The sequence below is a fragment of the Helianthus annuus genome, chromosome 5 (genome assembly GCF_002127325.2).
Source record: "Helianthus annuus cultivar XRQ/B chromosome 5, HanXRQr2.0-SUNRISE, whole genome shotgun sequence".
NCBI lineage: Eukaryota > Viridiplantae > Streptophyta > Magnoliopsida > Asterales > Asteraceae > Helianthus > Helianthus annuus.
In genome coordinates, this window is record NC_035437.2 from 50,741,963 (window position 1) to 50,768,475 (window position 26,513).

At 36.9% G+C, this 26,513-nt stretch overlaps 1 long non-coding RNA gene across 1 annotated transcript; it reads right to left on the minus strand.

Moving 5' to 3' along the window:
* Positions 1–21,679: 21,679 nt before the first annotated feature.
* Positions 21,680–24,743, minus strand: LOC110940762. Its single transcript, XR_002593529.2, has 2 exons — positions 24,577–24,743; positions 21,680–22,858 (listed from the first exon to the last, which is right to left on the minus strand). It is a non-coding gene; the product is annotated as an uncharacterized LOC110940762 (long non-coding RNA).
* Positions 24,744–26,513: the final 1,770 nt, after the last annotated feature.

Below are 26,513 nucleotides of genomic sequence, written 5' to 3' on the forward strand. Positions count from 1 at the left end.
GAGTAACACCAAGCGACACCGCCATGCGCCATGTGTCCCTGTGCGTGTTGGGTCTAGTAGGCTGAGTTGCAAGGCTAGAGCCTAATCTACACCCCTCGCGGGCCGCGAAGGAGACTGTGGGGGCGTCGCGGGGCGCGAGCCGCCTCTGGTCAGGCCTATAAATGGGAAACGAAGCTTCAGAATTCGTCACTCAATTTCTTTTTCTCTCCCAAACTTCTTATTAAGCAAAACTCTCGGGAATAATACCCCTAAAAAGTGAAGCTCTGCCTGGTTGTAAGTATTATAACCCCCGATCACGTATTTGTTACCCTACCCGATTGCTCTAGGGCTCCGTAACGCATGTCAAGGCTCTGCCTTACTCGGTTCGTTGGAGTTCTGTCTTGTGTTGTATGGCTAATGTGATTTGGGTTATCTTACTAACACGTATGCATTGTTTAATTTTTAATAGATTATAACCAGGAGAACCATCAGGAAGCTATTGTATTATCTAAGTAAGCAATGTGAGTACATTCTCTTTTTGTAAACCCTTTTTGTGAGTAATTGTTTCAAATATTTTACAAAACCCTAAATATTTATCAAGACACTTACAGTGATTAAGTTTTTGAAATTCTACAATTATCATTAGTATGTGGGGCTTTGTATACATTACTTGACACTCGTTACTATTGCGAATAGTAGCATGACCGCAAGCACGGGGGACAAAGGTTGCCCAGTAGCAATATTGTATTGAATAATTGGATAGATATAAACATTGTAAATCTTAATACTGTAAAGTTGTAAATACTTGTTTTGATTAAACTGGGATGCACTCGCCAGTATTTCTTGCTAATAAAATCTTTTTAAAACGCGTTTTAGGTAACCTAATATGAAGCTAATAGAAGCCAGCTGGAGAGTGTTAGTACATTAATGTCTATCGCCTCCGTCATCTCAGTTCGTAGCAGAAACAGAAGAACTTTGTGTTTACAATGTAATATCTTGTTACTAAAAGGCAAGGTGGCATTATTGTAAATAAGGAAAGTTTCCTTATCACCTTTGGCCTATAAATAGAAGCCTTAGGCTTTTAGTTAAGAACTTTTGCCATTTTTGATCTTTGGAGCTTAGAGGTTAGAGAGAGAAGCTAGAGAGAGAAAGTAGAGAGAGAAAGGCAAAAGGTGATTCACGGTTCTTGTATCTTTTCAGATCTATCAAAGAATCACGTTAATAGTACGTCTCGTGTGTTTCGGTTATTCACGTTCACGGTTTCCGCACGTCGAACGTGTCATACGCAATCGTTTCGGAGTCAAACCGGTCCTAACAAGTGGTATCAGAGCAGGAGCTCGATTGCACAGATCAAACGCACGAATTCGCACAGAAATCCTTCAGATTCAGAGTCGAATTTACTCAGATTTGTCAAATTTCTTCATACTTTCTTGTTCTTCACATTTTTATCTGAAAATCGTAAAATTAACAGTGTTTTTACGGTTGAAATTGGATGAAATTTTGATATGTTGTGCGCCTATATCTGATCTATGATCCTACAAATTTTCAGGTCAAAATTCCAAGCCGTTTGGGAGAAATCTGCGTTTTTGTGAACTTTTTGCTGAAACCGTTCGTCAAACTGTTCATCAGTTCTTGTTCGATCGAACTAGCAACTCGTTCGAACAGGTCACTCGATCGAATAGGATTTTGGTTCGAACAGGAAGTTTAATCGAACAGGAACTTGAATCGAGTAGGCCAACCGTTCGGTTAGGCTACTCGAACGGCTAGCAAAGTGCTAACCGTTCGAACAGGAATTTTGGTTCGAACAGGAATTTTGGATCGAACAGGAATTTTGGATCGAACAGGAATTTTGGATCGAACAGGAACTTTGAATCGAACAGCATATTAGTGCACTTCAATCGAACAGCTGTTCGATCGGCTAGAAAGTCATTCACTCGAACAGCTACTCGAACGGCTAGAATTTCATTCAATCGAACAACTGTTCGATCGGCTAGAAAGTCATTCACTCGAACAGCATAACATTCATTAAACACTTTGACTTTTTGACTCTGTTCGATCGAACAGCACAGCATTCCTAGCCGAACGGCTAGCACCACCGCTACAATACTTCAATCGAACAGCTGTTCGATCGGCTAGCATACCTATTCCCACTCGATCGGCTAGCAATACCTATTCCCACTCGATCGGCTAGCAATACCTATTCCCACTCGATCGGCTAGCATACCTATTCCCACTCGATCGGCTAGCAATACCTATTCCCACTCGATCGGCTAGCAATATCTATTCCCACTCGATCGGCTAGCAATACCTATTCCCACTCGATCGGCTAGCACTACCTCCTGACCGATCGGCTAGCATCCCTCCCTACTCGATCGGCTAGCATCCATTACTAATCGATCGGCTAGTAACCATCCCCATCCAATCGGTTGAAAAAAAAAATCAAATTGAATAAATATTTTAGAATTGATTTGAATCATAAAAATTTTTAATCATATCAAATCAATTAACTTTCAAAATTAAGTTTGTTAAAAGTCTTTGAACTAATCGGTTGTTTACATAATTCATTCAGGTGATTCGAGGTAATTCAAAGAAAAAGCATCATGGCTGAAGAATTTTATAACACGTTTTTCAACGCGTTCACATCTGAATCATCCGAAGTTACAACTGTTACACCAAAAACCATCACGAAGGCAATCAATGAGAACATCAAGCATGATAACTTTTACGAAACGCATTCTAAACCACCAACGCTTGAAAGCATTGAAGATTACACTTGGTGGAAAGAAAGATTTATTAATTGGGCAAAAGCGTATGCACATGAAAGTTGGTTTTGTCTAGAATACGGATACGAAAAGCCAAAAGATGATAAAGGTGAAGATCTACAGTTCAAAAAATTCTCCAGAGACGACAGAGCAGAATTTGCCGCTGAACAAAGGATGATCGCATTGATACAATCAGCAATTAGAAACGATATATTTGCATTATTAAATCATAGCGGGACATCCAAATCGGTTTGGGAAGCTTTACGTATTAAAGCTGAGGGTGGCAAACAAATTAAAAAGAACAAAATCGCGCTAATTAAAAAAGAATTTGATCTTTTTGATAGTTTAAAAGGAGAATCGGTGAGGCAAATGATAGAAAGATTTTGTCACCTAAAAATCGAACTCGAAAGATTTGAAATTGCTAAAACAAGAGAAGAAATCATCGATAAAGTGATTGAAGCGTTACCACGAGTTGATCAGTGGCAAACGTTTGTGTTTATTTTGAAAAATGATGATTCATATGATACAATTTCTCTTGATACATTGTTTGAAAAGATTGAAAGTCATGATCTAGAGCTGCAGAAGCAAAGCAAGATGACAGAGTCTTCACGACAACAGAATGTCGGCTTGTATTACAAAAGTAGTGTACTTTCAGAGAAAGGCGTTGGTTCACCAAAAACAGCATTCGTTGGTGAAAAGATGAATGAATCTCAAACAACGTCAACAAGTCATCATTCTGGATATCATTCATCTTCACAAACAAATTCAGAAGACACAGATGAAATTTTATGCAACATTGCTCTTAAACTGAAAAATTCTCCAGCAATGAGTATCAATGCAGCGAAGCAGCAAATGAGCTTTCTTGCATCTGTCCTGGAATCATATGAAGGTCTGGTAGCTGGAAAAATCGGTAATTCTGAACTGACGAAAGAAGACTACGACCAGATTGATCCAGAGGAGATGGAACTTATTGATATTCGTTGGTGTTTAGCAAGCTGCATTCGGAGAGCTCAAAGATACATGGAAATTACTGGGAAACAATCTCTTGGTGGTCCATCAACAAAGCTCGGTTTTGACAAGTCAAAAGTGACCTGTTTCAAATGCAAGCAAAAGGGTCATTTCAAAAGAGAGTGTAAGAATGCAGAAGTTGCTGAAAGAAATGAACGTCCTTTCAATGATGATTATTATCAAAAGGCGATCTACCATCGAAGCAGAGAAGAGCCAAAGTTGATTGAAGATAGACCAAAAACAACTTCAAGAGCTTGTCCTGTCATATATCCTGATGAAGGATATGATTGGTCTCAAATTTGTCCAGAAGAAGATCGAAATGATATTGTTCGCAAAACAGCTCATGGGAAAGCTACGACAGCACCAAGAAAGTTTGCGAATGTTGCTGAAATTAAAGAAGAAAAAGAACCTGCTAAAAACCATGAAGAAAAGATTGAGAACAAAGAGAAAACTCGAGAAGAGATCTTGAGTGAGAAAACACATAAAGAAAGAGATGTGGTTTACAGAAGAATGGATGAGATGCAGGAAGAATATGAGAATGCTGTCAGCAACAAACGATGGGACAAGAAGAGAGAGTGTTATTACAACAGAGAAGGAGAACCAGTTGTTCCAAAGAAAGATATAATCTTTGATGATGTTCTTCTTGCTGTCCCGTTGAGAGCTGAATATTACAGAAGAGTGACGAAAGATGATGCATATGTTAAACAATACGAGAAAGATATCCGATATGCTATGCTGTCATGCTTGAGAAAAAGGGATGAAGAGAAAATGAAGAAGAGTGTTGAAGAGATGGTAGTTAATCTGAAGAAGATTGCTGAAGAAGTCGAAACAGAAGCTGTAGAAGCTGAAGTGGTGAAAGAAGTTGAAGAACAGCAAATTGAAGAAGAAGAAAAGAAAAATGAAAAATCAGATGTTGGTGATGTTGGCGAAGAAGTCAGTGTTGAACAAAAGCTGAATGATGCTAAGATGAAGCAGCCAGAGGAAGCTGAAAACACCGAAGTGCCAAACACTAAGGTAAATTCTGATTCTGAAGTTTTAAAACCAGCTGAACAGTGCAAGAAATGCATGGAACCGTGCAGAGCTTGTACTGAAAAAGATGAGCAATTCAGAACAAAAGATCTTGAATTCACAAAAATCGAAAACATTTTCAAAAATAAATGCAAAGAAATGTTAGAAAAAGAAAAAGTTTTTAAAGAAAATGATGAAAAATTTTCAGAAAAATGTAACAAATTGGAAAAAGAAAATGAAGTTTTGAAGGAAAACATTTTGAAAATGACAAATGAATGTGAACAAAAAGAAATTGCTTGTCAAGAAATGAAAAAGGAATATGATTCAATGAAATTATCATATGAGGTTATAAAAGAGTCATATGAAAAGGTGAAAGATGAAATGAAATATGCTCAATCAAGAATGAATTATATGTCTGAAACAACAAAAGAGCTAAAACGAATGTATGCTATAAAACAAGATGTTGTTAATTCCTATATTGAGGATGTTGCTAAGCTAAAGCAACAGATTGTTGATTTAGAACAGGAAAACAACAAGTTAAAAAGTTACCATGTGTCGTCATATGTGCTTGAACGAATTTTCAATATAAAACCGGGTGATGGTGAGTCTGAGCAGAACAAGAAAGGCATTGGCTCAGAGTTTCATCAAGTTCCACCACCGGAAAAGTTTGCATTTTATGATGAGGAAAAGGTCGAAAAAGCTTTCAACATGGTAGACAAATTGCCAGACAACATTGACATAACCTATTCCAAATCTGATGATATTCATGATTCAGAGGTGGTAGGTAAAGTCGTTGAAAGTGTCTTGAACGAAGAGTCGGTTCATACAGGTAAATCTGAATCACATGATGAAGATGAAGGAAATCTTCATGATGCATATCTGAAGAACACAAAATCTGAGAAAAGTTTGAATGATGATTCAAAGGGATTGGTTTATACCATGATTGGATCGGACAAATTATTCTTAGACGTTGTATTCCCGATTCAGAATGTGATTTCAGAAAAGATTGACAAAGTTTTCAAGATGGTTGAGATTGAAAAATCTGAAATTCCAAAATTTGCTGGTAAAGGTCACAAAACTTTTTATAACAAACCTGGTTACAAGAAGAAAAACATGAAGGCTGGGTTGGGTTATAAGAAGAAACAAAATTGGAATAAAAATAAAACTCCGAATTTTCAGGCAAAAATGAACTTCGTTCACGGAACAAGTTCAGAAGAAGAGAAAGAACTCAAATTTAGACAACAGTCAAATGAAGAGTTTCAGGCCCAGAAAAAGCAACAACAACAGGTCAAAGATGTTTCAAAGAGAACATGCTTTAAATGTGATCAAACAGGACATCTTGCTCGCAAATGTCCAAATCTGAAACCTGTTGGTGTTGAGACGAAAAAGAAGTCTGTTTATGTTCAAAAACAGAAATATGAAGTTGTGAATCAAAAGTCAACCAAGTTTGAATCAAAGCAAACTTGGAAGCCAAAATTGTCAAAGGCTGACTCACAACAAACTTGGAAACCAGTGACACCCGAACTTAGAACAACACAAAGTTGGAAAACAACTGTTGATGTAACAAAACCAAACCAATTTTGGAAACCAAAAGATGTTGTTCAGAGTCCAAATGTTCAAAAAGAGTCACATTTTTACAAACGTGAGACTCCAAAAGGTCAAACATGGAGTGTTAAGAAACAAGTTGATTTAGTTAAAAATGAGAAACAAAAACAAATCTGGAAATCGAAAACAGAAACAGAAAGTTCAACTTATGAGGTGAAAAAGGCTGAGGAGTCAATTTCGATTGATTATGATGCAAATTTTCCACCACTTAAGGCTGAAAACTTTAAAATTCAGATTGCTAGAGTCAAGGTTACACCCAAGGCTGGTGAGGCTTGGGTGAATACAATGTTTGATTAAACAATTTGATTTGCCGGAGCTTCCTTTATCGCGAAGCATGAATCGGCATCCATCTTTAATGAAAAGAAAATTATTGGGTCGTATTTGATAAAATTTGAATGTGCAGGTGTTTCTGAAGAAAACTGAATGTCAACCAAAGGAGAAACGAAGCAGCCTGGCATCGGAGGATGCTGATCCCTGCAACGGTTAAACAGGGAGTTTGTTTGATTTCTGTACATAAATAAACAATATTTTCAAAAAAACTCTAAAAAAAAAAAAAATTTAAAAAAAAAAAAAACCAAAAATATGTTTTCATTTTGTCAAAAATTTGAAAATCAAAAATATGTTTGTCTCTAAATTTTTCATAAATACAAAAATTCAAAAATATGTTATTTGAATTTGCCGGAACTCCCAGGTTGGTAATTGAGGAGTAGGAATCGGCATCTTTCTTGAGAAATGTTTTATCAAGGACATTAAGTTGTACTTGATTTAACTTTCGAATTAATTGATGAAAGAACAAGGTGATGAATAAACCCCGTGTGTGAATTAAACAAAACTTATTTTCCGGAAAAAACATTTTGATTAAAACAAACTTAAGTGTTTTGAAATCATAATGGGAAAATAGTTTGTTATCAGGGGAAGTTCTGATTGAATACGCCGAAACCCTCACGGCTGAACAAACATGATTAATTTCACTAGATTGGAAAACGGTTTTCAAACTGTAAAAGATCAATGTGTTGTAAATCATGGGGGTACATTATGTTTTCTGCAAATCTATGCATGAGATGCAGAAAATGGATGGCGAGACAAAGCTATCAGTATCAGGTTGTCAAATTTTCTTTAAATGGTTTTGAATTTTAGGGGGAGTAAGAAATATTGTCAGAAAATCCAAAAACATTAGAAAATTTGAAAATGCCAAAAACATGATAAAATTCAAAAATTTGAGTTTTTGTTGATAAAAGAGGAAATGATAGTACATCAGTGGACTATCACAGCACGCTAAAGAAATGTAATGTCAAATGTGATAAATGGTCTCACTGATGATGTGACGATAGGTTTTTGTACATTTAGTAGATTTATTCGGGATATAAACCTAAAATTTCAAACTTGCGAAATTTGTGGGGAACACTACTTGGATATATAGGTAACCCCTGAAATCTCGTTTGAAAGGTCTCGTATTCTGATATACTAGGTGTTTATACTCTATGATGTCTGGGGTATTATTCCGGGACTTCTGCTGAACGGTAGTTCTGACCTAGTCCTTGGATAATGCTTTGCAGTAAATGCTTGAAACATAGCATTCTAGCCCTCAGTGATTAGACAATAAAATTGATAATCATCTGTTGTAGCTAAAAGATTCTCTAAAGGGGACACACCGCAAAGTCGAAATTGATATCTCTCTGCTGAACGGAAGTTCTGACCTGAGATCCCTCAATTCTCGCATTAAACCCCTAATTTATGTACAGACATCATTGTAGTACTCTTGCCTGTAAGACTGAATATTGAGATTCTGGATACGGGAGTATATTCAAGAGGTGGGACACATAAATCGAGCTAAGTTCCTAAAACATCTAAAGAGTATCCTGAATAGATTGAAAATTGTATGAAAATTTAAGAGGACAACTATATCGTTAATCGAGGTGAATCGTTTAGAACTTAAAATGATTAAAGCTTAACGGTGCTAGTGATTTGTTTCAAAAACTGATATGATCCTCTTACACGAACTCAAACAAAAATATTGTCTGTAAATATGTTTGTACATATTTCTTTACTGCTTTATATTTTCAGAATAATACAAAAAGATTTTGATTTCCGTTTTATTTTCGACAACCGATGTCTGAATGTTGTGTTTCAAAATCTAAGTATGCTAATCGTGTTTCTGGAAATAAATCAAGTTCATTAATTTGAAACTTGAAGTTTTTAAAATTAAAATCAAAATTTAAAAACAGTTTGTGATATCTCCAAGGTCATTAATTTGGACTTGGATGATCAACCGTGAAGGATTTGGATGCTCATATTGTTAAAATCTTAAAAGAGTCAGTTTTTCGATTTGGATTCTTTAACGCTGTCAAATCTATAAAGCATTTTGATAGGGGGAGAGAGTCAAGATAATTCTGGAAATATTCATATTATTATATCTTAAAGCCAGAATCTTGATTTAGAAAGTTTAAAGAGCCAGATTACGATTTCTGGACAATTTCAAAACACTGTCACTTATAAACGTATGAGTGTTGCAGATGTTATTCCAGACTACGATCCCGACAGCCGAGTCTGAGGGGGAGTCTGAAGACGAGCTCAATGCTAACGGAAGCGTGTAAGGAGCCAGGTATCGTTCCTGGAAGAGCTTGTAACTGGAAAGCCAGGTGTCGATCCCAAAGCACGGAAGCTTGTCGAAAGGGGGAGCCTGAAGAGTTTACCGAAAGGGGGAGCTGAAGCTGAAGACAGATCCACTGGGATTATATTCAGGCTAAAGAGAGAGAAAGAAAAGAAAAGAAGCTACGAGTCTGAATGATTGAGATTGACTGCGGCAATATCCGAGGGGGAGACTGTTAGTACATTAATGTCTATCGCCTCCGTCATCTCAGTTCGTAGCAGAAACAGAAGAACTTTGTGTTTACAATGTAATATCTTGTTACTAAAAGGCAAGGTGGCATTATTGTAAATAAGGAAAGTTTCCTTATCACCTTTGGCCTATAAATAGAAGCCTTAGGCTTTTAGTTAAGAACTTTTGCCATTTTTGATCTTTGGAGCTTAGAGGTTAGAGAGAGAAGCTAGAGAGAGAAAGTAGAGAGAGAAAGGCAAAAGGTGATTCACGGTTCTTGTATCTTTTCAGATCTATCAAAGAATCACGTTAATAGTACGTCTCGTGTGTTTCAGTTATTCACGTTCACGGTTTCCGCACGTCGAACGTGTCATACGCAATCGTTTCGGAGTCAAACCGGTCCTAACAGAGAGCACTGAATGCTTAAAGAAGTGATTATAAAAGTTATCTAAATAAAAGGAGATTTTATTTTCAATAACTAGGGTTTATCACTATAAATGTATTATAATTGAAACTTGGGTTTTATCCTATTTATTTATTTATAAAAAAGTTTGGTGTTTTAAACTCTGATAAATATTTCCTAACTACGGTCTTAATGTCTCATTTCCGCTACCAAATTAATAAACACCGATACCACTGATCTGAGCTCGTGGCGCCCGCTCCCGAGGAACCAAGTGACCAGAGAAACAACACACATAACAATTATATATATATATATATATATATATATATATATAATTGTTATGTGTGATATATATATATATATATATATATATATATAGGGAGAGGATCATGAGAAAACTAGAAAACTAATTAAAAAAGCCTAAAAAAAGCTAAAAAAACATACCAATTTTTTTCACAAATTAAAAAAAAACGCTATTTTATATATATATAAAAAAATTTGTTGTACTGTACATGTGCATTATCTATGTACTACACATGTGCATTATATTCGTAATAGTGCACATGTGCAATACAACAAAAAAAAATTATTTTTTTTTTGAAATTTTTTTTTGAAATTTTTTTTCCATAAATAAAATATAGTGATTTTTTATAAAAAATATAAAAAAAATTGGTATGTTTTTTAGGTTTTTTTAGTTAGTTTTTTTGTTTTCTCATTTATACTAGTTTTCTCATGATCCATCCCACACACACATATATATATATATATATATATATATAGGTAACGGGTACTGTACAAATTCCCTTATCGTACATTACGTACGCTACAATCTCAGCCGTCAGATCATCTTCCCGCAATGAAAATCGCATGTTGTTTTTTTTGTAATAATTTCGCATGTGATAAATTTGATGAAATGGCAGGTGTTTTTTTGTAACAATTTCGCATGTGTTAATTCAATTTCGCATGTGACAATTTTGATGAAATAGAAGGTTTTTTTTTAACAATTTCGCATGTGGTAATTTAATTTCGCATGTGATAATTTTGATGAAATAGCAGGTTGTTTTTTTGTAACAATTTCGCATGTGGTAATTCAATTTCACATGTGATAATTTTGATGAAATAGAATGTTGGTTTTTGTAACAATTTCGCATGTGGTAATTTTGAAGAAATCGCATGTTAAAAAACCAACATGCGAAATTGTTACAAAAAACAACATGCGATTGTCAAAGCGGAAAGATGATCTGACGGCTGAGATTGTAGCGTACGTAATGTACGATAAACGCATTTCTACGTTAACCAACCCCTATATATATATATTTACTAAAAGACAAGGGGTCGTGCCTATCTGCCTTCTTCTCACAACTCACACGACCCGTTTCTCTGCGACTTCCGGTTCCCCACTGCTCCCGACACTTTTTGACGATCTTCTTCCACGATCTACTCACAATGTATGTTACTAACACTTAGATTACATAGATTCGTTTTTTGCATTTTTTAATAACATCAAGATTTGGGAAAAAATCTAGGGTTCTTGAACTAGACCCGTGTCGGTTCAAAAAAATTTCCTAGATCTTGTTGTTAGTAGTTAGTAGTAGTGTTTTAAGAAGTAAATCATCCAACCATTATGGAAAAAATTAAAGCTTTTCAACCAGTTTTGCAAAACCCTTGTTCTTAACGGAAATACTCCAAATCGGAAGGGGAAACGGGTTGGTAAGTAAAAATTGACACTTGGGGTTTAATTTTTGGGTTATACCGGACATAGGGGACCAAAAATTTTAGACTTTTCGAAACCGGCTCGAAAAAGTCAGATTTTGGCCAAGACAGTAACCGAACACGGGGCCGTGCCTCTGATGGCAGGGGTCGTGCCCCCTAAAGATTTGCAGCAATGGCACCACACAGATGGTTGAGGTTCAGAACCGACAACACATTATGTGGAACGTATGGAGATCCTAAAGCTAGGAACGAGGAACCGCCTCGTCAAGTGTGTTACTCTGGAAAGTGTGGGGTAAAGAGAGAGGTACGACGGCTTGGTGACAGGACCGTTGCGTGTCTTTTTGGAGGCATCGTTGCAATCTATTTACGAATTCAACCTCAAATTCCTAAGTACTTTTAGCCTCAAAAAGGACATCGACGATATGTTTGACGACGATTCGGTGACTTTTCATTGTGGGGGTACCTAGTTTAGAGTCTCAGTGGCTCAGTTTGGTGTGGATTTGGGAATCTACATCGAGGAGGAAATTGGGGAACCGGTCTTCACTGATAGCATTATAGAAATGCCCGAAAATACACAGAATACTTTTTGGGCATAAATCGGTGAAGCGGCTTACAAACCAAGCGCCACAAAGAGCACCAAAATCAGGGACCCACTCATCAGCTACGTACATCGGGTACTGAGCGGTACCTTGTGCTAGAGAAAAGATAGTGGGGGTGTTGTGAACCTTCGGAAGCTAACTTACCTATACTGCATCTTGAACCAACAACCCCTAAATGTCGCCTACATGCTCCTCAAGAATATGGCCACCAACGCGAGAGCTACACATCCCATGCCCATATTCTTTGGAGGTTGGACGCCCAGGTCTACAAGACCTACGCCACACATACCCCACGCAGCTTTACCAAGGGGGTTGGCGTAACCCGGGCCGATATCAGCCTCTACCGAAGCCTCGACCTCATTGTCGACTGCAACAATAGTCTCATTCGCTTCAAGGATAACAAGGGCAGAATTTGGAGCCCAAATGACCCAGACCAAGTCCTCGCCATTGTGGATAACCCAAAACGTCCTCCATGTTCCTCTTATGGGTTTGCCCCCGGATCCTCCTCGCAAGGAGGAAGCGATTTCCCTAACATGCACAATTTATATAATATAAGGCAGGAAACGCTTCAGGTGAGCCGGAACGCCTTCAGCCTCGGTCAGAGTACTAGCACTTGCGTCAGGGGCATGAAAAGAAGCATCAACACCATGCACGCTGACATTTCATACATGCGGGAGCACAGGGCGTATAGGGCTGACGAGGAGGAGGGTGAGGATATGGAGTCGGATTAGGGCTTTGGCAATGGAGCTGGCGTGGTGGCAACATATAGGTTAAATCTTTTCTCCTTTTTTTTCTGATGGTGATGGTAATGTGCGGGCTGCGTCCCGTTGAACAATTAACTTGTTGAACAATTTACTTTTTCGTAGTTTTATTTTCTTTTTATACGGGTTCTGGCGATGGATATTCTCGTTTAAACTTTCGTAAGTTAGGATTTTATGTTTTCTCGTTATATTGTGTTGTTGTGGTATGAATAAATATACAAGTACCTTGGGATACTTGGATCCACCAAGCATACAGATCCCCCAACCCGAAATAGGAGGCCCTACACCTTAACAATTGTTTTATAAAAGAAACAGAAGCTTTACATGGGGCAGTATCTCATAGACATGCCCCCGTGCCTCTTTGTCATTGTAACGTTTTTTCCTTCTGGACTTGTCACATGGGGACGTGCCCCCTTGACACGCCCCCATGCCCAGCTTCTGTAAGTTTTATGATACTGACACTTTTACATGGGGTCGTGCCTCAGAGACATGCCCCCGTTCCAAGTATCTTTTTTATGAAAAAATTGATGTTTTTATTGCCCGTTTTACACATTTAATCAAAGTAACCTATTTTGGACACATTGAGGACAATGTGCAACTTAAGTGTGTGTGTGTGTGGGGGGGGGGGTGACTTATACAAACTCTACTTGGTACCGCTAAAACACTCCAAATCTTTTTTCAAAATTTTCTTTTTATTATGTTTTGTCTTGTTTATAGTTTAAGTTAGAAAATCAAGTTCTAAAAAGTTCAAGTTTTTATAAATTTACAACCGATATCGCCGTAATAAAAAAGAACCATATAAGGAAAAATTTATGAAAAAGGCATGACAAATTTTTAAAATTTGATTGTGTATATATATATAGGGCCAGGATCATTTCAGAACCATAAATATTTACAGAACACGCAGAACTCCTAATAAACAATCTTTTTATTTATATATTTTTATGTTTAGGATAATTTTATCATTTATTATGTGTATTTTTACGGTTACATACATGTTAAGAGTAATTTTATCAATTTTTATATGTAATTTTATAATTACACATATGTAAACTAGTTTTTTACATATATGTAATTAGTTATGACACATATATATAATTTTGGCAAATTAACTTATGTAAACTACTTTTAACATGTATGTAATCAAAGAAATACGTACATATAATAGATGATAAAAAGATCCTAAATACAAAAACTTATATATAAAATGATTGTTTATTAGGAGTTCTGAAAGTTCTGTAGTTATTTAGAGTTCTGAAATGAACTCAACCCTATATATATATATATATATCTCACAGGTTTACCCCTTTTCCCACAAAATTGTGAGTTTTGAGTCTTAAACGAGCATCCATTATTATATCTATACTAAATGATCATTCTTCATTTCTTGTGTGAATAGCCCGTATGGCTCTTACGAATCTAGAGCTTGACAAGACAATACATTCCCGGTCCTTACCGACTAATCCAAGTAAGTATATGATTGAGCCATTAGGATTTTAAACCTTTTTCCTTTCAACCTTATTTTCCATTTTTATCTCCCGCAAAAACACAAAAAACTCCCATTAGTTAACCCCTTTAAGCCTAAACCCTTTCATTTCAAAACCCATAACACACCATCACCTAAAAACCATATTTTTATCTTTACACCCTTTATTTTAGTAATAATCGGTTCTTTTGAAAAAACGCAAAAACATGTGACTGAGTTTTATTTTATCAAAACAAAAAAAAAAAACTATCTTGTTGCTTAAAATAAATAAGCAAATATATTGCTTCTAAGCACTTAGTTATTTCATAAAGTCAAAAAATATAATTTTCAAATGAAAACCGACTTTTTACGCCTTTAGCCAATTTTAAATAAAACTACCCTACACGTAACCAAAAACCTACCCTTTCAAAGTCATCTTTATATTTACAAAGATTAAGTAAAATGGGAGGATATTTGATTGCTTGTCAAGCTTATGGTAGGAGTAAGTTCTAGACCGAGCATTTCACTTATACATTTTCTGCCGAGTGCCTGAACGCGAGGGTAGAGGAGTGGCGAGTTACTCTAGAGGGCAAGGGCCTAAGGATTAGTCGATCTAATGGTGTAGCCGATGACGATGATGCCCAAATCACCATTGAGGATCAATTGGTCCCACAAGCAACTAAATTTAAGTAATTGGAGTCGTTTGTATAAAGGGATGGTGACATAGATAGTGATGTAACCCATCGCATACAGGCTGGCTGGTGTAGATGGAGGGCATCAAGTGGAGTATTATGCGATAGGAGATTCCCAACTAAACTAAAGGGGATGTTTTATAGGGTAGTAGTTAGGCCATCTATGCTGTATGGAACAGACTGTTGGGCTATCAAGAAGACATAAGCGCGCAAGATGGAGGTAGCAGAGATGAGGATGATGAGGTGGATGTGTGGACACACGAGGTTGGATCGAATAAGAAATGAGGTTTTTAGGGAAATATTAGGAGTGGCTAGTATATCGAATAAGATTAAAGAGGGGAGATTGAGATGGTTTGGGCATGTGAAGAGGAGGCAAACGACGGCACCAGTTAGAGTGGTGGAAACTCTTACTGTGGAGGGGTGGAGAGGAAGAGGTAGACCCAAACTGACATGGGAAGAGCAGATTAGGCATGATTTACTAGAGTTGCATCTTTCCGAGGACATGGTCCAAGATAGGACTTCGTGGAGGCGTAGGATTAGGGTTAAGGACTTCTAGAGGATATTGCAGTAAGGTCTTAGGGGTATTTTAGGGACGTAGGTTTTTCTTATTCTTTAAGTGACTTTACCAGCGATTGACTTCTTGTGTTTATGCCGGAATGAGGTTGTATGCTATTATACATGATTTACATTATAGTGTGTCACTCTGATCACTTTCTTGGTATAGATGACTTCTTTTTTTTCTATATTCAATTTGTATATATTCTTTGACTTGATGTGTTGGTATGTTTGTTCGTCTTGGAGCTGAGGGTCTCTTCTGGAAGCAGCTTCTCTATCCCTAGGGATAGAGGCAAGGTCTGTCTACATCCCACCCTCCCAAACCCTATATGTAGCTTTGCTATTTGTGGGATTTACTAGGTATGGTTGTTGTTGTTGTTGTTGTTTATTTTCAGCCGAGTGTTGAGTGACCACTTGCGAGGTATGTGAATGTATATATAGCTTAATGAAATTTTAAAATATATCTTATGCTTGAAAATATTTATTTTTCTTTAAAAGTTCTAAACAGAATCATGACGAATAGGATTGTAAATAAAATAAAAACGAGAATAAATAAAGAACTTGGATTCTCGACACTCTACAAACAAGACCCTAAACTTCTCTTCTACCCATCCCATTTGGGAGTATAAGCAATAATAAAGCGTTTTGCTTGAAGACAATCAAAGATTCAAGTGTGGAGGTATTTGATATGCGTAAAATGCAACATATAAATTGTATCAAATAACCTATAAAAACAACTCTTTTCAGTACCAATGTTGGAACAAGTGCTTTACTTTGTTTACTTTTGATTTTCAGGATTAAAAGAGCTTAAACAAACAAAAGGAACAAACTAACAACAAAAACCAACATAAATATGTAGAAAAGAAGTTGACACACTGTACCAACCCTCCAAGCTTTACTCCAAGAATAACAACAACAAACCAGAATCCCAACATAGGGCCGCGCCTGCGAGGCATGGGCCGTGCCCCACCCAAGATTCTATAAAGATGAAGACAAACAGAAAACGACAAGGGACCGAGGGCCGTGTCTCCTAAGCACGGGCCGTGGTCAACTCTCAGATTTGCAAATCTAGGTTCTTACAGCAAGTACAAGGGCCACGGGGCCGTGTCGTTGACACACGGGGCCGTGTGTGCAGAAGAGCTGACAAGAGCATTAAATGAAGACAAAGAAGATGAAGGATATGGGGTCGTGCCCACCAAGCACGGGGCCGTTGATCGGTGCATTTTAGGCATACTTTAGTTGATATTATTTATAATCTAAATGCACCGATATTATTATAAAAGACATTACTTTGATTGGTTTCTATATGTTGCGGGTTAAGATGAAAAGGAACTAAAATGATCTTATTTATCTAACTATGAGATACAATGAATAAATGATAATTATTAAAAAAATAAGGAAAACAATATTGCGTTTTCTTTGCATGAGCGTATCAATTAAGATTGTAATTAATTTGTTATGGTAATTAATATGTGGAGGAATATGTGAATTAATGTTCAACTCAATTTAATTGCTCTTTTTATTTGGAGCAGAAGAAGAACACGTATGTCATCATCAATTTAAATGTATTCTTTATTTAGTGGGCTTCTAATTTATTATATGGGCTGGAACCTAAACTAATGAAGATCTCAATAAAATTGAGCCCAGTTCGCTGGATGGAGGCAACTTTTAGGAAGTCATTGGCGGCAATGGTTTTATAAAAGAGAGGTTGGACGTCTGTTTTGATGGGGGGAGTTTTTTTAGACGGCTGTGAAGTTGAGGACGCAAGACAGAGGCACGGAAGGGCAGTCGTCTTTTGGCGGTTGTACACGGTTCAAGGCATGAACTGTTAGGTGGCTTTCTTTAAGCGTATGGTTCGTAGGTTTGAACATTTTTCTGAGGTTTATTTATAATTGGGTTTGTTTTGATATTAACAACGTCGTATAAACAATTTGATAAGTTAGTTATTTTAAACTATTTGCATGTGTTTGAGTTCTTGCTTTACAACTTGCTCGATTGATGACAAAACCTTGTAACTTGTTGGGTGACATAGAGTATGTTGACTCACATTAGTAAATAGGGTAATTAAACTGTAAAAGATCTGATGACAAAGACCCGTTTTTGATTACCACTTAAATTAACCGACTTTTCAGCACCATGTTTATGTAGTGTCCAATTAATGATTAAACTGAGTTTGGTGTGAACCTAGAATCTGAAACTTGGAGGACTTTACCTTTATCTTATGTGACTTTCCCCGTATGATTGATTTCTAGATTTTCACATTAAACACTGTTTTTCTGATTCTTATTAACTGGTAAATCTTGACCACTTGTGTTGATTTTGTGACACATTTATTATATTTGAATTTTTTGTCGTTTATCAAGCGTATTGGCAGCATACTTGCGTTGTTAGCGGGTTGGTAAATTGGTGGGTAATTGGTATAATTAAACGGGTTATTGGGTTGTATGGTGAATCTTAAAAACTATCCCTAATAATTAATCAAAGTCATTAATTCCAAGGCCATGTCTATGTGGTGTTATGAATCTGTAAACGGGTTTTTGTGTTAAACTTGCAATCGGGATTCTGGGTGGGAGTTGCTTTTCTTTAATATATAATAATTTTCTAGTTAAACACTAACAACAAATTCCCCGTTGATACGATACCCTACTTACGCTATCCACGTAGTTTAATTAGGTTTTTGATTGACTCTGACGACAGTCGTCAGCCGTGTGAACCTGCTGTTTCCAACTATAAATAGAGGTGCTTGACTCAACTGCAAATCATCTATTGGCAAACCATTTCTCTCACTTCAACCACCAGAACACCATCATCTTCCACCACATTAGTTAGAGTTAGAGTAGTCTCGGGATACAAGATCGGTAGTAAGTGCTTTCGTCAAACTATGGCCATGCTTGGCTAATCTCTTACATCACATGGTGAAGACAAAATCTTTTGTGTATTACTTTTGATTTCCAATCTTTGGTCACTTTTTATTTGGGTGTGTATAAATGACTTTAATAGCTAGTTTTTTGTATTGAAGGTGCATTTTATTCTATCATTCTTCATGTTTTGTTAATTCACACATTCGTGTCTTTATGGTCTATATAAAGCATGTTACCTGCCTGGAAGGGGGTTAGAAGGGTGGTTTGGGTAAAATGCTTGCCTCATTCAGTGTATAGATCCTGCGATATAACAACCCTCGAAAACACCCCTAAACACTCCTAAATACACCCCGTATGCGATATAAGGACCTGTATAACCTTAATTTTAATAAAATTCAAATAAAACAAAATCTATACGTTGCTCGCGGGCCGCGACCGAGTACACCTAGTGGCTCGCGGGGCGCGACAGCCCCTAGTTTGCCGGAACCTCCTTGCGCCACGTGTCCTGATACTTGTCGAGGCTATATAGGTGACTAACCAAGGCTAAGCCCTAGTCTAGTGGCTCGCGGGCCGCGAAGGGCTGACCCCAGTGGGTCGCGGGCCGTGAGGGACCCAAAATCCAGCCTATAGATAGAGGCCGAAGGCCTCAGTTTCAATACGCTCAATTCTTTTTCTCTCTGTCTCTCTAAAGTGCGAAAATTATCGGGAATAATACCCCTAAAGCACAAAGATCTGCCTCGTTGTAAGTATTTTAACCCCCGATCACGTATTCGTTATCCTACCCGATTGATCTAGGGCTCTGTAACGCATGTCAAGGCTCTGCCTGACTCAGTTTGCTGGAGTTCGGTCTCGTGTTGTATGGCTTATGTGATTTGGGTTATCTTACTAACACGTGTGCATTGTTTATTTTTAATAGACTATAATCAGGAACACCAACATGAAGCTATAAATTTACCTAAGTCAACAATGTGAGTGTATTCTACTTTTTCTCACCGTTTGTGAGTCATTCTTTTTTTCTACCAAACTGTTTTTACAAAAACTCAAATGTTTTAAGTTATACTTACAGTGATTGAGTCTATGTATTCTACAATTGCTGGCGATAAGGTGTGGTTTTGTTTACAATACTTGTAAACCGTTACTATTGGATGACGAATTAGCCAATGAGTAACATGACCACAGTCATGGAACTATGAACATGGCAAATGCTGAATGAGTATGTTGGTAGATATAAACATTGTAATCGCTCTCAATATTGTAAAGTTATAAAAGCTGTTTTGATTAAACTGGGATGCACTCGCCAGTATTTCTTGCTGATAAAACCTTTTTAAAACGCGTTTCAGGTAACTTAATGTGAAGCTAATAGAAGCCAGCTGGAGAGCACTGAAGGCTTAAGAAGTGACAATAAAAGTTACCTAAATAAAAAGGAGATTTTGTTTTCAATAACTAGGGTTTATCCCTATAATTGTATTATGAATGAAACTTGGGTTTTTCCTATTTATTATAAAATTTTGGTGTTTTGAAACTCTGAAACTAATTCCTAACTACGTCTTAATGATTAAATTCCGCTGCCAAATTGATAAACACCGATACCACTTGTCTGGCTCGCATCGCCCGCTCCCGGGGTAGGGGTCGGGGACTTCGACATGCGAGGACCTGATTCAAGCTTATTAGGACTTCCTTTATGGCAGATAGCATCAAATTGGGGGAAGTAATAACGACTTGTAATTCCTTATAAATAAACTACTATTAAAACTTTAAACCGGCTTTGCGGGACTGTATCCCTGCTGACTCAGACCAATATGGCCGAGGGTAGCATTGCCTCCAAAAAAGGTGTCACACCCCAACCGATGGCGGAATCATCGGGGCGCCGCACTGAGCGAAACAGATTGTTCAAAGAAATTCCATAACAACTAATATTACCAAATAGTTTAAAATATCATGTCCCATACCATGACCCACAAGTTAACATTGTTATTACAGACAGAGATATTCTTCAAACAAAAGCATGTTTCGACAACTCAGATTTAAACAAATAAAAATAAATTGTCTTTGTTTCTAGACTCTTTCCTAGCCTCGATTTCACAGCATTCCAAGCAAATAAACATCTTAAGCACCTGCCACATACGTTAAAGTAAAAGTCAATACACATAGTGTAAATGTGAGCTTACAAGTTTGATATAGCATAATAGAGTTCGAAATCGTTTACGCATAACCAACACGTACACATGGTGAAATGAAGCATGTAAGTTATCGACATGATCCTATCAATACCAATGACCGCGAGTTGACTGCGCAAGGCAATTCATGATGCATGATCACCACTGTGACCCATGTATTTAATTGTCCTTAACAGCCCCTGAGTGAACAGGTGCTGAGTCCAAACTATAGTACTATCGTTGCTAAGGCAGGTAGACAGCAATCCATGTGTAAACATAACAAACAAGCATTCATTGAGTCATGTATAACATGCAGTAACGGTTAGCGTTTAAATAGTGTTGCGTTGTGTGATTGATGTGATTTGAATATAGGTAATGTATGTAACACCCAAAAGTGCTAAAAGCAAAAAGGGTTCGAGTATACTCACAGCGATGATGGATTGAAGAGAGCGCTAGAGTGAGATTAGCCTGATCAGAACGATAACATAACGATAAGCGATACGTAATGGGTGAGAGGTGTCAGTGGATCGAACGGTACTCCGATCGGATGGCAATCCGATCGGGTAGCCGATCGATCGGGTGACAATCCGCTCAGATGGTCATCCGATCGGGTGACCTTTCGAGTGGATTGTTTCTTCGTTTGGGAAGGATGTGTTTGTGTATGATGGCTTGACTTTTGAAGTTTTTGTTGTAGCATTTTGAAAACATAGAAGTACCTCTACCTTTCAGGTCGATCGATCGAACGAGCGTTCGATCGGGCGACAATCCGATTGGTTGGACACTTTAGTGAGAACAAGTTCACAGCAGTTTGTCACACGATCGGATTGTAGTCTGATCGGGTGTCAATCCGTTTGTATTGAATATGTTGAAAATTGTTTGAGTGTTGAGTTCAAAACGTCACAGGGTCAGATGGTCGGTCGATCGGGTGGCAGTCCGTTCGATGATCAAAACTCTTGAAGTTGGAAATAAAGTTTAAGTGTGGGACCCAAGGTGCTAGCCGATCGGGTGGCAACCTGGTCGGGCGACAATCCGATCGGACGACAGACCGATCGGACGACAATCCGTCCTGGTCGACCTGATCGTCTTCTTCACTTGGTTGTTTTGGTAGTTTTGTAGTTTTATCGAGACGGTGTGACAACGTGTTAATCAACATGTTACGCCCAAATTACACATTCCAAAATGTAATATTATCATACTATTATTTAACAAAATTCGGGCATGACCCGTTCGTAATAAGAACAATTCCCTGTAAGACTAACGCGTAATAACTTAAAATACGACGCAGCGGAAAACAAGAGCCCAAAAATTTCGTTCTTTAATAGACATATCAAACACATGAAAGTTCAAATGCGAAATGCCATATATTCATTAAAACGGATTTATAACGTTTTATAAATACTTCAAAACCTATATGAGTTACACTATGTGACCATTCTACCCCGTACAATCCTTGCTCTCAACTCGAACTAAGTCCGCTTCACTTCAATAAAAGTAGAGAAAACCCAAGCGATACCTGTGGACACCACGTACAACCAAACCATTAGTTATTAACATACCATTCAACATTAAACTATATAATAAAATTTCGTAGAGCATTCTATAAAGTAGTCGTGGAATTGTCCAAGCGCTTTCTTAAATACTCTTATCCAAATCCAGCTCCATTTCTTCATGAAGCCAACGACCCCATACCTACATTACATTCCAACTCAACGCACATCATTAGTATCCATAAATACTCGAACCCTTTGACACGTTCATGCATATGTCTTAAGCATTGAACATTCATTCACACATACATTCACACCTACGTACTTATTATCATACATACATACATATATATATATACACTTATATATATATGTGCGTACCTTCATTCATGCCAATGTTCCTTCCTTCGCACAATCAATTAATCACGAATACATACACAAGCTTCTTTTACATGTAGGTTTATGCTGGAATGTCACATTCAAAACTTTACATAGTATAGACAATCTACGATTCAACCCACGTGGCCTTTGGATTCCTATACACATATACTTATAAAATTTCCTACACTAAAACGAAACAATCCGTTCATTCATCGACCGACAACCGAATCATATAAAACTTGTACCTAATGGTCCGGGAAATGTTCCCCTTACATAATGACTAAAATTCTTACCCAAGGTCTTAACCATAACGAATTTCATTTCATTACGCAACATATGCACATAAAATTCGACCCGTTTAAACCCACCAATTTACTTTCGGCTTAAATACAACCTTCTTCAATAATGAGGCATTATTGGCTTTGTACTTCTGATTATTACATGTTCTTTCATGATGTTTCGTAAACATAAGTATTAAAATCTATTAAACCTACTAAAAAGTGAATCGAAATTCACTTACCTCGAGTACTCCAATAAGTGTATTTGTCATCTTGCCTTATCTTGACCCGTTATCCTCCTATGCTTGACCTCTCCTTGACACGTTCCTATTATCTCATTCCATTACATCCATTCAATAGTTAGTATACATAATCATACGCATCACTAATCACACTTCTATTCACGTGTCAATCGCTTAACGAGTTCAACATGTATCATAATACTACAATGCTAATCAATCTAACAATTTATCATTCCATCATCACAACAGTCATACATGAGCTTCTAGCATGCATAATTATGTATTTACATCATGTTCGTTATTCTTTCAAAATTCCATACTTAGAATGATAACCTTTTCTAAGTTAGGCAACCTGCTTCATATGTTAAACATTTCATACCATTCTACTATTTTCTATCAACAACCCGTTTCGACCCATTGGTGCAATTATATGCATAAACTAGTTGGTAAGTGTTTTAGACACTTAAAACAATCAAATAACTTACTAATAATTTATTAAAATCAGTAGTTCATGATTCATACAAGTGTGCATAACAATACAACTATTTTTACTAAATGTTTATACTAAAATTTGTGCAGCAACTTTCTGCGCAGCAGCTGTTCACGGCACATTTTAACCCATTTATCTTCTGATTCAGTTCTTCATGTTCAAATATGATATGATCTACACTCAGAGATCTTTCTAAGCATATAAAGATCGTAACAATCGGACATTCCTATGATTTTATATGATTTTTACAAAATCAGCACAGAAGCTGAAATGCTTCCAAACAGCTTGCTGTCAAAACGAATTTACTAACTTTTCATGCTGTTTTGACCCACTAAATCTCATAACCAGCCTCTTATGACCAAATATGAAATGTAATATGCGAAACAACCTTTTCAACGATATATCATATGCCTTAAACCGAGCTACGGTTGATTTTATACGAATTTTTCAAAACAGGTGCGCAACAATAATTACTTCCAATCAGCTTTGTAAATCTTTGGAATTATGAACTAAATCTCGACTTTAAATCATCAATTCATGTTCACAATTTATGCTAAGCATCATAAACTTGTTAAAGACCATATGATACAATAATTCTCACAAATTCTTACATAGAACATGAACCACATTGAAACTACACATGCGTGAATGTATGTGTGCATTAGCTAATGATTCAGGCATTTCATCAAACGCTTGGTGTGCATACAACATTATAAACACATTGTACAAGCTCTTAATACATGAATTCAACCAATTCACATAATCATCTTCAACCAACATACATTCATACTTCAACTTCACATAAATTTCACTAACATAAAATTATTAGATTCCACCATACAACTAGCACAAATGGGTTTCACTATAATTCTTCATTATTACATTCTATACTTTTTCCCATCCATCATTATACATAATTCATCTAAAATCGTCACTTAGGCATTTCATCATACACTTGGTGGGCGTACCGTTAATTAAGCATAGTGTACAAGTATTTATAGCATAACTCTTCTTATTCACCTTCTAATCTAACAAGAATCAATCAAGTTCATAGCTTTCTTCCATCCTACACCATCTTAACTAATTTTTCTATCTCTATTCAAGATCATAGCATACATGCAAAACATTGGGTTTATGATTTCTTCACAACAATTGGGTAATATACTTAAATCATTCAATCAATCAGAAATCAAGCAAAGATTTCGAACCATTATGAAACCCTAACCCTCTATTACATATAATTTCCACATAATTTCATGATTGGGTGTAAACCCACTTCCTACAATTCATTCAAAACAGAAAATTCGACTTACCGCTTGTTGTACAAGCTTAGATGATTGAGGTTTCGAGTTCATGCATTAGTTTGGGCTCCTAATCTCTTTCAATTCTTGAGAATTTCATGAAGTTAGGGTTTGTCTTCTCCCCCCTTTGCTCTGATCGATCCACGCCATCACACCAGGGTGTGTGTTTTTATTTTTTTTCTTTTATTTATTAAACTTTCAACCTTTTAACAAGTTTAGTCCTCCTATTTACTTAGATATTTTATTTGTCATATAACCTTCCTTCTAATCAAGTTACTAACATATACATACTTAACTAGGTAAAATAATACATGACTAGACATCTTAAGTAACATAATTAATTTGCATAATTTTGGGGCGTTACAAGTCTACCCCCCTTAAAAGAGGTTTCGTCCCCGAAACCTTTCTCATTCAAACTAGACCATTCTACTCTTACCTCTTTCAAGTTGTTCATCCACTATACTTACTACAACCTAAACGCATTTGGGATCTTGGCAAATGTTTAATTCATGTATGTACGTAATCGTACACATCGTTCCTATGCCCTTATAATAAGTAAGTTACTTTCATAACTATACTTATGTTAGATTCTGCTCCAGAGCTCTTATTAGTGTCCTTCATTTCATATTGCTAGTTTCTAGCACATATCATCCCTTGCATTTCATTCATTGAATCTATTCCAATTGTATACAATTATTATTCATACAAACTTAAGTCTACGGCTTGTTTCTAATTTCCTATTTAAGCATATTACATTCATACATTTACTAATCGAAATAAATCGATTTATTTCATTCTACTCATACATCATATATGTACTTACATACTCATATATTTATACATCTACATACGTACACACATTTCCTATATTTTTCGCATACATGCATACGCTCATACATATCATCATGCATACATACGTACACATTTTCATATTCATTCGCATGATGCTTGTGCTCTTATATAAATACTTGCGTACCTACATAAACCGATATCTATACATACACATTTATACATACATAACTAGTACTTGTTCCCACACTATAAACTTACATACTTTCGCGCATACCTACTTGCATAAGTTCTATGTACATATACGGTTACATATAAACATACTTACACGCTTATCTACTTATGTACATCCCTATATGCTCATAAGAAACTTTACGAATCATCGGAATGCGTTACGGATCATTTGGAAATGCAAAATTAAGCAAAACGGAGAAGTGGGCTAGACAGCCCGTCGGCGACGGGGTGGGCACCCGTCGGCGACGGCCTCTTAAAATGCCCGTCGTCCAATTTAACCCGTAACCAGTCGGTTAGGCCGTCGGCCTCTTTCACACTTTTGGGAGCCCGTCGGCGACGGGGTGGGAACCCGTCGGCGACGGCCTCTAGAAAAGTCCCTTTACTGCAGATCCGTTTCATCGTCCGAACGCACTAAAACGCGCGTGTCTTTTGAACCGTTTACCCGTTTAACCTCCCGTTTCTTCCTACACGCTTGTAAATTCACATTCTATCATATGAACTTAAAATCCCACATCCGCCTTAAGGAAAAATCTTAACTTACACACTATCGGCTTCAAACATATCATTCGTACCTTTTCTTTCTTACATGTGCTCTAGCAAAAACTTAAAGTTTTACCTACCTTCGGCAACAAGATTTTAAAGTTAGTCATCTCAGTTGTCGAATCATAATCACTTCATTTTAGTTCCATCCACATATGAGCTTTCTTCTTTCTTACACATTCGACTACCCAAGTAATTGGGTTTGGCATAAACACTCTCAAAGAGAGTTAAGCATACACATTCGACTACCCAAATAATTGGGTTTCGGCATAAACACTCTCAAGGAGAGTTAAGCATACACATTCCACTACCCAAATAATTGGGTTTGGCATAAACACTCTCAACGAGAGTTAAGCATACACATTCCACTACCCAAATAATTGGGT